Raw genomic sequence first — 15,516 nt, forward strand, 5'->3', positions numbered from 1 at the left:
AAAAAAAACTTTTTTTCTTGATAGGTATATTAAATTTTATTTAAAACAAAAACAGTAAGAAGGAAGGGGTACCTTCCCTGGAGGTGTTCAAGGAATGTTTGGATGTTGTGTTGAGGGATATGGTTTAGCGAGAACCATTGGCGATAGGTGGATGGTTGGACTGGATGATCTTATAGGTCTTTTCCAACCTTAGTGATTCCGTGATTCTGTGAAATAATAATAATGTTGCCACTAGACATATCACTGATAGATCACTTAATTTTAGCCTAGTTTGTATTTTCAAAATAATAACAAATCCTACCTCACACAGCTAAGGAACAGCCTTCAACAAATTCCAGGTCCAGTCCCTTGCCCAGCTTCTGGTTGTGCCATTCAGTAGTGTTTGCACAGCCCCTGGGACCACTATGTATGGTATGTGTCAGTCTTGAAAATGCAATTGCTATCATAACAGCAAGTACTAGCAAGCTAATTGATCTGTCACTCCCATGGGCTTCTTTGATCACCAAGGCTGTATATGTATTCTGCCATGTTTAAACTAGACAGTGAATTAATGCTTTATTGCCATCTGATGTTTGTCTAAATTGATAAAAATAAAATAAATTGCTGTCAATAGAAAAATCATAAATAACTAGAAAAAATATTGTGTATGACTTGTAATAAAATGTGGTGATTGATTGTAGGGTTTTATTAACAGCTATGAAATTGGTGGGGTTTATGTTTTATTTGCAATCCTGAACTCTTGTCTAATGCAAGTCAGAATTCATTAACTATTAACCCATTTATTAAATGACCTCATCAAAAAAGCAACAGTTTTCCACTATTAAAAAAAATGCATTAGTAATAGCTCAGATGGAAAATGTTATGCTGTGTTTTCTTCAGTGTAGTACAAACATAAGGCCTCCAATCTACCTCAATCCAAAGATGATGAGGTCATCAGTGTCAGGCATGGTTCATTGAGTCCAGCAGACTTATTCTGCTTTTCACACATGGAGGTAAGGACATATTAAGCTTGTATTTATTCAGACATCTTCGGTACAATCCAGCTGCTCAATGACTTGCTACATCTCCCAAGCTCATGCCTCCAAACAGGTAGGGAATTTCAGATACATCAGAACATTAAAGTAATGAAAAATAAAAAATAGTAATTATGATGCGGGGTCCAGTTGAAGTGTGAGACAAAACTTGTGCCATTCAAGTATTCTTCCAGCACCCTGACCACATACATGCCTTAATCCTACAACTCTCCTTAAGGCATTGCAAAGAGACTCAGAGAACCACCAGTACAAGAGGAACATAAGACTTGGGAATCCTAATGTTTACTGTGCCAAATCCCAGACTTTCCATGTGACCTTTGTCATTCATCCACTGCAATGGGTGCCACAGTGTTTTCACTGAAGCTTGTAGTTAAGGATTTTACCAGAAAGGAAACTGAGTCAGAGGTATGATCATCTGCAAACCAACAACTGTGGTAATAAAGTGGCTCATGCAACTTCACACAGGTGAACTACAGATAAGGCTATGAGATGATATAGTCTTAAGAAAATATAGACTGTACAAAAAATCCAAGGTTCTGTTTAAGGAGCACTGGGGTTCAGAATGGGATGCTTTCTTGCAGCTATATCTAAATAAAAGGTCACTTTTGCTCCCTAGCATACATTTTCTAGGAATATCACCTGCCTGTTCACCTTCAGCATTTACCTTCATGTTCCCCAGGGCCTCCAGTGGTCTCACTGTTACTGGGAATTGTTCCTCCTCTCCCTGTTAGCAGAAAAAAATATTCCACTATCATTTCATCCAACTGGGGCATCTGTGGTAAACTATCTTATGCCATGTGGTCTGTGGCAACTGAGAAGCTCACTGGATGTCTCCTCCTTTAGTGCCAGAAAATGTCACAGTTTAAAAAACTGAAATGGGCAATTTATTTGAATACTCAGGCTTCCTCGTGTCCACAGTAAGAAAATTTTCTAGCTCTTTTACAATTAGAAGGTTAGGTAGCTGTCATGGTGAACATGTGACACATTGGACGGCTATTCTTTTAAATTCTATTTTGTTTTAGTGGGTCTATTACCACAGTTGTAAAGAGTACATGGCCAAGATATTTATTGATAGTACTTTTGGGAGTGACATAGATGCTGAAGATAGGAAAACTAGTAATTAATTGTGTGCAGATCCATTAATGTTAAAGAGCACATCCCTGGCCCGTGTCCTCAGTCAGAAGGTGTCTGCCTACAAGATCTAAGTGAATGGACATAACATATAGGTAATCTATGACAGGTTAAGACCCAGAGCAGCAAGAAAAAGGGTTGTATGCAACTCCCCCTAGTAAATGAGCAAGACTGAGGTCAGCAGCTTGAGTCACTGAAATGTTCCTTGCTGCTACTCAGGAAGATGTTTCTCTAAAGTGAAGTAGAAAGCACCCTGCTCTTGAACAACTGGGAATAAATTGCTTGAACAACTGGGAATAAATTGATCCCTTCATGAGTCTAAGAAACTTATTCTTCAACACACTCAGAGACTTCTGGTTAGTAAATGTTGTTTGCCAGCGAGTGGCCAGCATACTAAAGGTTAACAGCATTAGTGTCATATTAACAATACTGTGCAATGTGCAGTTTTCCTACCTGAAGTTTTCTTATTGTTGGAACCTACGATATCAGGAAGGAGAGGGTGGGTGGACTTGTACTGATTAATTTGAATTTCCTCTCTGATTAAAATACATTAAGTACCACATTTTAGAATAATGAAGCCTCAACAAACATTTCTATTGCAAGATTTCCTTTTATTAGCTCTGGCAGAGCTCCTCAATGCACTATATGGCCCGAGGGGACTTGTTGGAATGGAGTGGGGAAGTCCAACACAAGAGTAGCTGTGTCTGGCACACTGTGATCTTGCGTGCCTCTGGCTTCAGGAAGAGAGCTGATAGTCAGTCACTGCTGGACTGACTCACTGGCCTCTGTCAGGCTGCTAGCAGCCCTGCAGGGCTAGGACTTGGGCAAGTAGTTAGGGGGCTGATCATCTCCTGACTATCAGATATCCTTAATCTAAAGTCACAACCTACTCCATGATTCTTGTCTTTATCATGAACACCAGCAATGCCAAAGTGGAAACTTTCAATTACTAAAGGCTTGTGCAAGATCTAAACTAAGCTGCAGGTTTTTAACCCTACACTGCTTCAGTTCCCCTAGGTGTCTAACTTTCTGTAAAGATAGATTTATATCCATGTTTTCCAAGACATTACTGCAAGCATAATGGTCATTACCCTGTTCACCATTTCTATTAGAAATATTAGCATCTTCACCCCATTCTATCTGGGTGATAATATCTAAATTTCAGGAATTTGCCACCCTTCTCAACTCTGGGGATGTTTTTTTTATTTTTTTTTTTAGTGCATGCTCAATTGGCCTTTAGCTGCCTTGGTGCCTGAGCAAGACCTTAAGCATTTCACTGTGCCCAAGTAAAGCCTTGTATGTAACAGCCAGGTAAAAAGAGGAAGCTGGGGGAGTGCACGCTGTCACACTGCTACTTCCAGGTGACTGTGTTGTGGGTGACTCACCCAGTGCAGGCCATTTTTTTATTCAAAACAATTCAGTAGAAGATAATTCCATTACATAAACAGGCCCTCAGACCATCACACATTAAAGCTAAGAGCTGTGAATGTCTTCCTGAACATGTAAGTGGAATTATTCTACTACAAATTTTCTGATATTCAGCACATTTTCTAATTTTGGAGGCAGTAAAGAAATGTCTCCTGTATGTTGCACTCTGACAGCTGTGCAGGTAAAAAGATGAGTCATAGTTTTCAGTTAAGTAACACAAAGCTTGAATCTCTACAGACACACACTGTAATCATTTGTATTGGTGTTCAGCTAAGTCTACCCAGTACTACAATTCTACTGGATACTCTCCTCACGTACAGATGTGAACAGAATGGACAGGAGGCACATGAATGCCTCTGTCAGAGAACACATCCAGAAGCGCTTGTGCTTTCTAGACCCCTTTCAAGATTTCATTTCAAGATACATTCCATGAGAGTTGAAAATCATGTAATTATTCATGTCATGCAGACGTTTCAAAATTTAAGAACCATCATGTCCTAAAAAAAAGTTGGCATTAGATTTTCCATTTATGTAGGCTGTTAAGGAAGCAGTGAAGAACACTGCGTTGGCCCACATAAATCACAAAAGCATGTTCTGTCAAGAACACCAGAACTTTTACTTCAGACCTCAAATCATCCCTTGCAGTATTTATCTTTTAAACAGAGACTGCCCAAAACACAAAAGCACCACACAGTAACAGCTGAAACCACTGGATCAGACACAGGAACAGCACATATATTTGCATAGGAACCTCTTAGTAAATAGTGGAACAAATACAATTCAGCTGTTTCTTATGCAGCATTTCATATTAGAATTCCACAGTAACAGCAACATGCAATATTTCAGTTTTTTCCTCTTCTTTTTCAGCTTTCATATCATCAGCTCTTTACTACAAACCAAAACCATCTCCCCTAAAGTTGTATAAGGTGAACTGCCAGGTAGACAAAAAAAAGGACAGCCAGATTTTAGCCAGATATTTGTCTAATGGAGCAAGATTAGCCAGAGCCTTGCTTTACATTCTTTGCTTTTTGCACACAGTAACTATTCCAAGTAGAAGTCCATCAGAGAGAGAACAGCTGTTCTCTGTAAAACCAGAGAAGCTTCCCCCACCATCTAACCATTGCCAAAAATCCTCTGTTTTACTACTGGCTTTTTTTATTGTCACTCAAGACTGTGTTTAAGTATTCAGTTCTGGTTCCAATAAAAATGCAGGTCAAAGGAGTGTAGCTATGCTACAGATTACAGTGTGATGGAGGGATGTGAGCAAGCTTGAATCGAGAAAGCCTGAGTGTTAGCACTTGTCTAGCTGTGGCCTTGTTCAGCAGAGTAGATTAGTCATGGTAAGGCTTTGTGCTGCTGCAGTAAGATCTCTACGAATACCCAAGTTACCTCATTTAAAGCTAGAGTGAGAAGACAAGAAGAGAGCTTCCATCATTAAATACTCAAATGGTTAGCAGTTCCATGGCATACTCAAGCCAGGTCACTCCAAGAACTCACATGCTGTGAATTGAGATTTTTTTTGTTAAGCTGTTAAACATGAAGCAGTTGCTAAGCATCAAAACTGCAAGCAAACTTCAACACTTCTGTCCTCTTGGGAAATACAAATAATGATTCTACCTAATGAGTTTACCCTGTCTTTGAAAATTTAACAGTATTTCTAAAGACTGCTCAATTCAATATTTCTTTTAAACAATAAAAGGACATTAATGAAATACCTTTTTCAATCATGTAAACCTTACCATACTGCATTTGGAAACCAGTTTTTTTGTTTGTTTCATTTTGTTGTTGTGTTTTTTGTTTTGTTTTTTTTTTAAGGTAGTGTTTTTTCCTCAGGTTTCTAAGATCTTGCAAGTTCTATATATTAGAAAGGATACGTTCTCTAACAGTGAACATTGTCAACTAGAAGATATTTTTCAAAAGACAGAGTCATCTTTACAGAAGGAAAACAGTAACTGCTAAGTTTTGTAGACATTAATAATGTAAGGTTACTATACAAGGTACAGTAATGTTTGCATCTGCTATTGAGAAAGTCTTCAGAAACTCAGTGGAATTTTCAGAAGATTGATATATTCAAATTTGCTCTCTCCAAAGGACAATCTATGACACTGACTTTATTCATAGTGGATACTGAGGCACTAGAGAACCCTTTAGACCTTTGCTTCAACTAAAATCTTACCATAATTTCAATGTTTGGTTGTCACTCCATTACACTGTATCTTGAAAGACTAGGAAAAACCACCTCTTGCTTTTGCTGTTCAACAGGGTAAGACAGAAGTACATTTTTTTTTTTTTTTCCACTGTATCTTTGCTGGATTGGTGACTGCAATAATCAGATATTGCATCAGCTTGAGTTACTTTTGGAGAGCAGGAGAAAAAAGCCACTGGATGAAGAGGGGCTGTCATCATGCAGCAAATTGAGGATATATGTTCTTTGAAGCTTTCCTTCAGCTTTTCCTTCAAGGGAAGATTAAAGACTCGGAGGAAAAACTCCTCAACAGGGACAAGCAGAAACTCTCAAATGGAACTTGGAAACAGTTGAAAAGCCACAGCATGGAAAAAAGAGACTGCAGAGAAGCAGATTGTAACTGGGCAGCAATAACCTACCTAAGCTTGCGAAAAATAGCCAAATTTAGATAAGACTGTGCATTTAATGATTTGTTATTTAGTCTTTTTTTTTTTTTTTTTTTTTTTTTAGCAAAACCTCTATGGAAAAACAAATCACATATTGCTCAGTGCTAACAGTTCCCTGAGACTGTATGAGACCACTTATAGCGGCTCTTACCATAAAAGCAAGATTGCTTTACCTGGTCAAAAAGAGATCAAGCGGGCCAAGAAAGAAAGGAATGGTCACTGAAAACCACAGGGGAAAAAAGGACTGATACAGACAGGAAATATTCAGGGAAGAGATCAAAGGTAGTTCTACTTTATCTTCAACCTCAAATGCAATTGATGTATTTGCTTTAACTAAGGGAACATACTTTTTTCTCCTTTTGTTTCTTTCATTTTTATTTGTTTCGAGAAAAAAAAAGAAAGACAACCATTACCCTACTGAAACCAGACTTCAGAGGTTTCACTCCTCTGGAAAAGGGTAACAATACAGTGGGCAAGTATTAGATGTATCACTACTTTACTGAAACGCATACCCATGAACACCATGGGGACCTTTGTGGGGCAGCAGAGGTTAATTGCATTTCATTTTTTCTAATCTTTTCCTTTCATGCAGGATTTTGCCTTTCAGATGATTTCTTAAGAGAGTTCCCTTCCACACCACATGCAATTCTTTTGCCCTTTAATGAAGGACTAGATTTCTAGTCAACCACAGTAAAGTTTTCTTACTGTTTTTTCACCCAAGCAATAATAAGCTTCAACAACAGTTTCGCTGACTTGGTTTGCAGTGTTTGTTGTCACTACCTAGAATATCTCAAAGCAGTGAAGGGAAAGCAGCAAATAACACTGGTGCATATGCACTCCAAATCTCTTACTAACAATCACAGCTTTGGAAAAAATGACTTGACAGGTGCAGTCTCTTAATGGGAAAGGGCTGTGGGTGTTCATCATCACTAGGAACAAGGCAAATTTCAGTGTCTTTTGTTGAAAAATATCTTCATAATATTTCAGAAAGGAATTCAGTGCAATGTGTAATATATCTGATGCAAGGCAAGAAAAACCAAGGATCCCTTCCCATTCAAATGATCCTGTGATTCTGTGTGATGTCTCATTACCATACAACTTAACAGAATTTAAAAGCAACTGACATGTACAGAAGAGACATGAACAGAGATTACTTCTAGAGTCCAAAGGATCAAAATCTTTTCTATTATTAAGAGAATTATGTGAAAATAGAATAATGCACAATGCAGCATTTAAATAAGCATAACCTATACGTAGCATAAACAAAGACCGCTTCTATCACATAATATCATTTATAAAAGGCTAACATATCCTTATATTCCACAAGGAAATGACAGCTTGGATTCATGCTCTTGTGTGGCCAATATATCAAGCATGATTTTTACACCCTCATACCATTGCAGAAAGCAAATAGCACCTGGAGTCCTTACAAGGTCAAACTGGTCACTGGAGCAAAATAGCAAGGGATTAACCCTAGGAGGAGGCACCAGCACAGAGGAATGCTTCTTGCTTTTCAGCAGGGCCTTCAAGCCACCTATGCTATCAGCCATTAAAGAAACGGTTGGTGGGAGGGAGTAAAGAAACTTGATTAACAGCTCTAAACATACCTCTGTAAGGAAACAGAATACAGGAAGGAATACTATGCAATTTTTCAAAATCAGGTGTTTTCTTATAATTGAACTGTGAGAAGGAAGTATCTGACAAAGTACAACAGTATTTACTTTTTACATTTTCCACAAATCTTTTGAATTTCAAAAATTAGCCAGACATCAAGCTAGACTCTCTTCCTATATAAACATGAAAAATGTAAAGGAAGGGAGTAGCTGGCCAGAACATACTAAAATAGATATCCAACTAGGAAACCTTAAAAAAAAAAAAAAAAAAAAAGGGCAAGAAAGAAAAACGTCACCTGAAATCCTTTCTTAAATTACCAAAGCTCCCAAGATGCAAAATATCAAATAGTTTAGTCTTAACCTAGAAAAATAGTGCCCTCTGGTGGTAAAAATGTCGTGTTATTTGAAAGTATGAAGTTTATCATTTCTAAAGACACTTAACTGTATTAGATTACTTGATTTACAGGGCTCCGTTTTCTAAATATGCTTAATTAAGAAGCTTTTATTTGTAGCAAGATATCTGAGTGCATGATTGCAAAACTGGCAAATCAGCATTTTCTTACGTGATGTAAGTATCTGCTGTCCGATTATGCTGCTCTGCACATTCTCAGTATTCATTATAGTTAGAAGGTGCTTTACAGAAGAGGGATTTGCAGCCCATATGACTGCGTCATTTGAGAATTAACATGGATATAACACTTAGTCATAGATGTGTAGATCTCAAGCAGATCAAACTGGAGAAAAGGAAATAAGTATTTTTTAAAAAGAATGACTTAACATTATCTTAAATGAGATTTCATGTGTATAGTGTCCCAGTGAAAATATCGCTAATTCAAGTAAATAAGAAAAATATTGAAATTGGGGGGGAGTAAGTATTTGCAGGTTAAGGAATCTAACACAAGAAATATGAAATAATGGTGAAAGGGATCAAAATATTGATTCTATTCCACATACCACAATATTAACTGGTGTTACACTTTGAGATGCACTTCCTGCATAAATGCATGTAAAATAACTGGAAAATAACTACTAATTTCACCTCATATCATAGTTTACTTGTCCATAGAAGATCTAGTTTGCTTTGAGTAGTCTCACTATAAGCTCACACTTCTCAAACAGGAAGGAAAGGACTGGATGAGGATCTGAGAAGTGAATTCTTTCAGACAGAGAACAGGCAACAAGCAGAATCACAGAATATGACCTGGTCTAAGGCAATATTACAGAACCACTCATTTTACTCATCCATGGCAAAAGCATATGAAAGAGCACAGTGGCCAAAGAAGGCAGGTATCTACTGATCTTCTCTCTGTAAAGACTCTTCTTGATGTGAACCTGGTTATGCTTATGAAGAAGGAGGCTGAGAGATGAAGCAACATCATAGCTGGCGCAGACTTCAGGATTTCTATTCATTAGCCATGACTCAACTTTTCCAGACACTTGGACTACAGTTTCTAAGAGATTTCTGTCCTTGTTTTTCCATAGTCATGTGCTGAGAACGAGAGCCCCCAAGGAAACATTTGAGAACTAAAGGACAACGGCACATCATTACCAAGATAAGAGAGGGCTCAATTTCTTTTTTCCAGTGTAGGCCTATCCACTCAGGCAGAAGAACCTCTCAATGTATGCCTGTCCTACTGTCTTTTTAACAGCTTTAAGCTTTATAACAGACTAGCTTTGAGAATTTGAATACGGAGGCAGTGAAGAAAGTGAATTTTAATCTGAGTCTATAGTAGTGAAAAGGTTTGAAGTAGTATTAATGTTGTTTTTGCAAACATTTCAAATTAATTTGAAAATAGGAGTGTTTCTACTCAGCTCAGGATATCATTTAAGTGAAATCTGCTTCCATTTAACCAGTACCTCTTAGAAGTGATCTCTGTGAAGCAAGATGCATTTCTATAAATTATTTTGTATTTTTCACTATCTTAGATATTAGCACTTTTCCTTCCTCTGACTGGAACAGATAGATCATGTTTATGACACTGAGCAGTCAGAATGACAATGTTAAAAGCTTTAACTATGCATTTAAATTTAGCATAAGAATTTGACATTACCAAACTATTATACATGATCTTTTAAATGTAGACGTTACCATCTTTCTTATCTAAATAGTAGCAAGAACACAATAGAAAAGGATTTGAAATTAAATTTGAATAAGCACAATCATATAGCATGCTACAGAACTACCTTAAAGAATCGTCTACCTACCCTTTTTCTCCAGAGGAGCTCGCTAAGTACACAGTAAGCACACTGCACTTACTGAAGTCAGGCATTTGCCTGCAAGTATTCATTTTTGAGGTGTGAGAGAGAGAGCGCGTGCACAACAGACAATGCACAAATAAAACTAGCTGCTCCTAGGAAAGATAATTTAAATCTTCTCTCCCCCTCTCACTACCAGCAGTACAAACAAAAGGAGTAGTGCCTGGCATACAGACTAGCTCTCTTCACACAGCAAGAGCAAAGATCAAGAGTTAGGGTTCTTTAGTTTATTTTATAATGCTGGAAAGTATTCTATTGATCCTGTTGTTCCTACTGCCCAACGCTATTTTACAGGCTCTACTTATTCATCCCGGTATACTCTAGAAAATGAAGAGATACAGTATTGAAGAACTATTAACTCAAAAAGTAGAGCGAGTCCCCCAAATCAAGAGTGAAAAAGAAAACAAGTTCTTTGATCCCACAATATGAACAACAACAAATATATCCAAGACATTAACTTAGAGTGTCATAACACTATATTTGATAAAGGAATTCCTTCAAATGAGATGTTTAAGAGGAAAATGCTTGCAGAGAGTATACAGCTGAGGATACCAATTAAGACTATTTATGTATACAAGCCTCATTATATTCTGAACTTCTGCAAGATCAGGAAAAGGTGAGCAGTGGAAGAAGAGTATTTGAAGCAGTCAAGGAAGTTTTCTTTGAAAGACAGAGACATCATATTTTTTTTTTTTTTTAAGGTATTAATGTTTGATGTGTTACCTATTTATTATCCCATTCAATATAATATTTGAATGCATCTCACCACCTTTAGGAATCCAAGTCCAAAGAAGCAATACAAATTTTATATCTAATTTCGCTTATCAACCCTATTCTTTTACCAGTCCTTAAGAAAAATGGGAAGAGGGCTTGTAAGTGAAAATAGCAATAAAATACAGTTCTTAAGTACTAGGCTTCAAATTGACAATATAGTATAAAATACAAAGGAGTCTGATAATGGGCCAATTGTCAATTAAATCACAGAATGTCTAAAAATAGAGTGAGAAAGGACAAGAAGTTAAAATACTTTAAGACTGGAATATATGCTATGTTCTTAAATATTTCATTATCTTTAACTGCACCTACAAAACTTATGGATGAAGAAGATATTGATTTTCCTTCCGTTGAGATCTATTTATAGAACAGCTCCATTTCTCTTTGTATCTGGTAGCCACTTTAACTCTCTTAGTTTGACCCCTATGATTCATTGTCCCTAAGAACATCAGAAACTTTATTACTGAAGGACACTTATCTGAACACAAATGATACTAATTCCTTGGTAAACCAAAGGCTGGAAAGTATCAAAGATGTACAGCCTGATGTGTTAGCTTAAAAATTACTGGTACCAGTTCTATGGTATTCAATACCATGGATTCAATATAGCAAAAACAATTAATGAAGCACTTGATTTTTAGATGTTTTGTTGCTTTGAAGGGGGAGGATAGGGAAGGGTCTGCAGTCAAATTGTTAGAAATACACTCCTCTGTGCTAATCTCCAAGGATGCCTTGAGATACTAATAATAATTCTGAAAGTTCAGGAAGTTTTGAAATATTCATAAGCTCTACTTTCAAAAGTTTAGTCAATGCCTTAAACTTATGGCAGACTTAAATAGCTCCTGTCAACTCAATAAGAGTAGGAAATTCCACTGGCAGAATACACACAACTGGTGCCTGGAGCATGAGCTTCAGAATATCACAGAAGAGAATTAAGTGAGCAAGGATCCATTCCTAAGCAGAAACTGCAAATGTGAAGAGGATACTGGAGATCCATACCCAGCAGCAACCTAGCCACTGAATCATTCTGCTGCAGTGCAGCCAGGCAAATATATTAACCTGGATCAGAATGACTGCACATCTTCACTGTTCCAGGTTCCTCATACCAGTTCTGCATGACTAAGTAGCCATGCCTCAGGTTTAAAAAAAAAAAAACATTGTTGAGATCTTACTGAATTTGATGTTGATGCCAGATATATAAAATAAGTTTCTTATATCTATGTTAGCTTTTAAATATCATTGAAGTTTATCAGATCTATATATTTGATGTTTTTAATGTTTAGCTGGAGTGCTGTGCAATTTCCACGTAGTACTATAAGCATTAATTGCTGTAGCACTAAGCAGAATTAGTTTCAAATAGATTGTTTAAAGGAAATCACATAAGGAAAACTAATTATTCATTGTTTTATAGTAATACGTGACTCTCACACCAAATAAAGCAGAAAACATTACACACTTTAAAAGGTTAAATAATGTCCAAAGTAATTTTCTAGAAACTATAACTATGAATAATTTAATGTTTAATTATTTCTGCCAGTAAAACAGTAAGAAACTCTAAGTTCAGTGTTTCTTCCTTGAAACTGTTTCAAAATAGACAACTAATATTTATAAATTTACTTGTCATAATAAATAGCACATAAACATTGATTTAATTACTGAGAAGTGATATATCCACATATGCTCTGAACAAAATCCAAGCTGTTTTTTTGACACAGACTATCAATATCAGCTTCCTATAGCATCCATACACACAAAATGCAGCCAGAGAAAATTTTCTGCTCCAAGGCAGCTCCACATTGACATAAACTCTTTATTATCTGCTCAGTATTCTTTTCTCTATTCACATTTCTCCCTTAAACCTGTCTGAAATGCCCATAGGTAAGATGAATGAAAACACTGCTGAAAGGGTTGCAGCAGAACGTGGCTGGCTGCCAGAATGCTCTGGCAAGCAGAGGAAGGCTACTGGCCAGCATGGAGCAAAGGTAACTGGCAGCTCAAAAACACGGATGTGATCACAGCCAAGGGAGCAGACGGGTTTCTGCACACCTCAGCAGACTGAAAAAGGAAATTGAAAAAAAACTAACCTCCCCATGACTATGCAGAGGACTTGAACAGTGCAGCTGCTGTCCTCCTTCAGCAATTCCTGAATCCAGGGATTTAATTCAAGTTCCTCCAGTTAACCACAAGTGTGAAAGCAGAAACAGACTAGAGAAAACATGCGAACAACCAGAATGAAGCATTATAGGTCTTCACCCAGGAGAAACTTCTCCACACTACCTAATGCACCATCAGCTTGTTTCTCTCTGACGCATCAGACAGCATACAGAGCAAACAACCAAGCCAGTGAGAAACTGAGCATATTCACACAGAATGAGTCTCAATTTAGATTTTGCCAAAAACAAAACATTAACATGTTATATGGTTATGATTATTTTTCCATCTCCTTTCCTCCTCCGTGAATGTTAGAGAATTTATACCTCCAATGCTACTCTTTTTCATAAAAACACAGAAATATATTGCGATATTGCTGCAAGCATCAAAGCCCTTCCTCCATAAAAAAAAAATCTTGGTGACTGTGCAGAAAGCCACGTGTTACAAAGAAAAGGTCAAGAAGTCGTTCTTTGTACAGGGATGAACAAAGGCTTTGCTCACCATCAGCATTCATAATCACTTAGCAGACACCTCGCCTGGGGCATGAGGCTGTTGTTCTTCATCTTTAGGAAGCACAAGCAGAAAGATCCTGGTACAGAAACAGCTGAACAGTGCTCGAGACCCAGCCATGCTACTTCTGCATTGTGATGTGTATCTGTTTACTTCAGACCTGTCCTTCCTTCTCACCTCCCTTTCTGCAGCTTGCCCTCTTACCCCCATTCAGTCATTTGCATTCAAGGAGTGTTTCCCTGTCTGTTCTGCAAAGAAAGGAGGGAGACCAGATGGATGTGTCCTGTCCAGCCAGTCTGCAATGCAAGCCATGGCCATAGCAGTTTCAAACTAAAGGAGGCTCGAGTTTCTTCTCTCCCAGCCTCATGCTTTCCTGAAGTGCAAGATTCCCCATGGATTTGGGCTCAAACATCAGGCAAATTTAAAGTTTGTATGAACAAAAGGTAGCATACATGAAGTACAGGCTATGTGACTTTCACTGAACATACACATGTACTGTATGGTCAAGTTCTAGAAATCATTTGACTGATGCACCCAGAAATGTACATACAGATAGGCTTTGTATGTTTTCCTAAAGAGACTTCAGCTGTTTCCATTCAGAACAAAGCACACAAAAATATAGGTCTCTAGAAAATACAGTGCCTAGAGATAATATCCTATTCTGTTCAACCTCACCTTGGAGATACAACAGCACCTGACAGCAGTATTTAGAAAGATAAAACTATCACTAGATCTATCAACCAGGACAGTTATTTGATATTCCTTCATTTTCTTTCACATCAATTAATTAAATGGAGATAAACATAATTACCCAGAGAGATGCTTCTGTCCTTTATTTCTCAGGAGGGACTCTACATGAAGAGAGAAAAATGGGTGATATGTTCTCTGTTCCTGAGTCAGAGATTGCAGTACTGCATTTAGTAGTATTTGGCAAATCTTTCTATTGCCAATTTGCACAATCACTCTCTTCGTATCTGGTGTCAGAATATCTTGCTGAGGCACTGTATGCAAAAATTCCACTTTGCACATTAATGTAAACGGGCTGTGGGATAATTCTTGTACTTTGACGAGCAGTGGATAATTATCACTTAAATAACTTCATGGCATATATATATATATTTTTTTTTTCTGGCATTTATCTTCTCTTCAGCAATGAAGATCTCTGCATTGTTTAAAAAAATTTATCACGAGAAAAGGGGACTCAAACTGGATGAAATCCACTTCATGAAAATGGTGTAATAATAACATACGATCTTGTTTTATTCTTCCCAACTATTCTGTAATAATCATTTCATTACCATGAAGCCTTGCAGTGACTCTTAATAAAGCAAACAATATTGAACCAAGATCTTTTCTGAGTAGTAAAATGTAGCTGAAAGCTCCTCACCCATGCATAGAGAGTGATGGTAACACACAACTTTTCCAAGACTTTTGATCTTCTGAGACTTCTGTTACATTTCATCTGACTGCTTTAAAATTTTTATGTTATTGGTAAATTTTGCTATATCCCTTCTCAGCTCCCAGGCTTATATACGAGCACAATGAAGAAACTGCGTCCACAGCTCTTCTACTATTCTCCCCTACATTACTACAAAAAAAATTCCTATTTCTCGCTTTTCATTCCCCATTGTTAAATTTATTTTTATAAAGTTCTCAAAGAATTGTAGATACCATAAAACAAGAGCTGGATAAGAGACAGGAACAGCAATACCGGAATATATGGCTGGAGTTACTGCTGCAACCATCTGGATGCATACACATTGGGCTTTCAAATGCTGGCTTTCTTAGTTGGAGCCCTCCCTCAAAAGCATTCCCACGTGCTGTAGCTCACCAAAACCTGCTATGCTTCCTTTCACTCTTTGATCCCTTTAAGTGTTAATTTCCCCTGTTTGCTGTTGATTTTCCGCTCTTCCCTCTTTTCTCCTTCTCTCCTGAAACTCACATCAGCCATTGTCTTTGTATTTCCATTATCAGCTACCGTGGAAGAA

The sequence above is a fragment of the Phasianus colchicus genome, chromosome 5, assembly GCF_987193195.1.
Source record: "Phasianus colchicus chromosome 5, bPhaCol1.hap1.1, whole genome shotgun sequence".
Taxonomy (NCBI): domain Eukaryota; kingdom Metazoa; phylum Chordata; class Aves; order Galliformes; family Phasianidae; genus Phasianus; species Phasianus colchicus.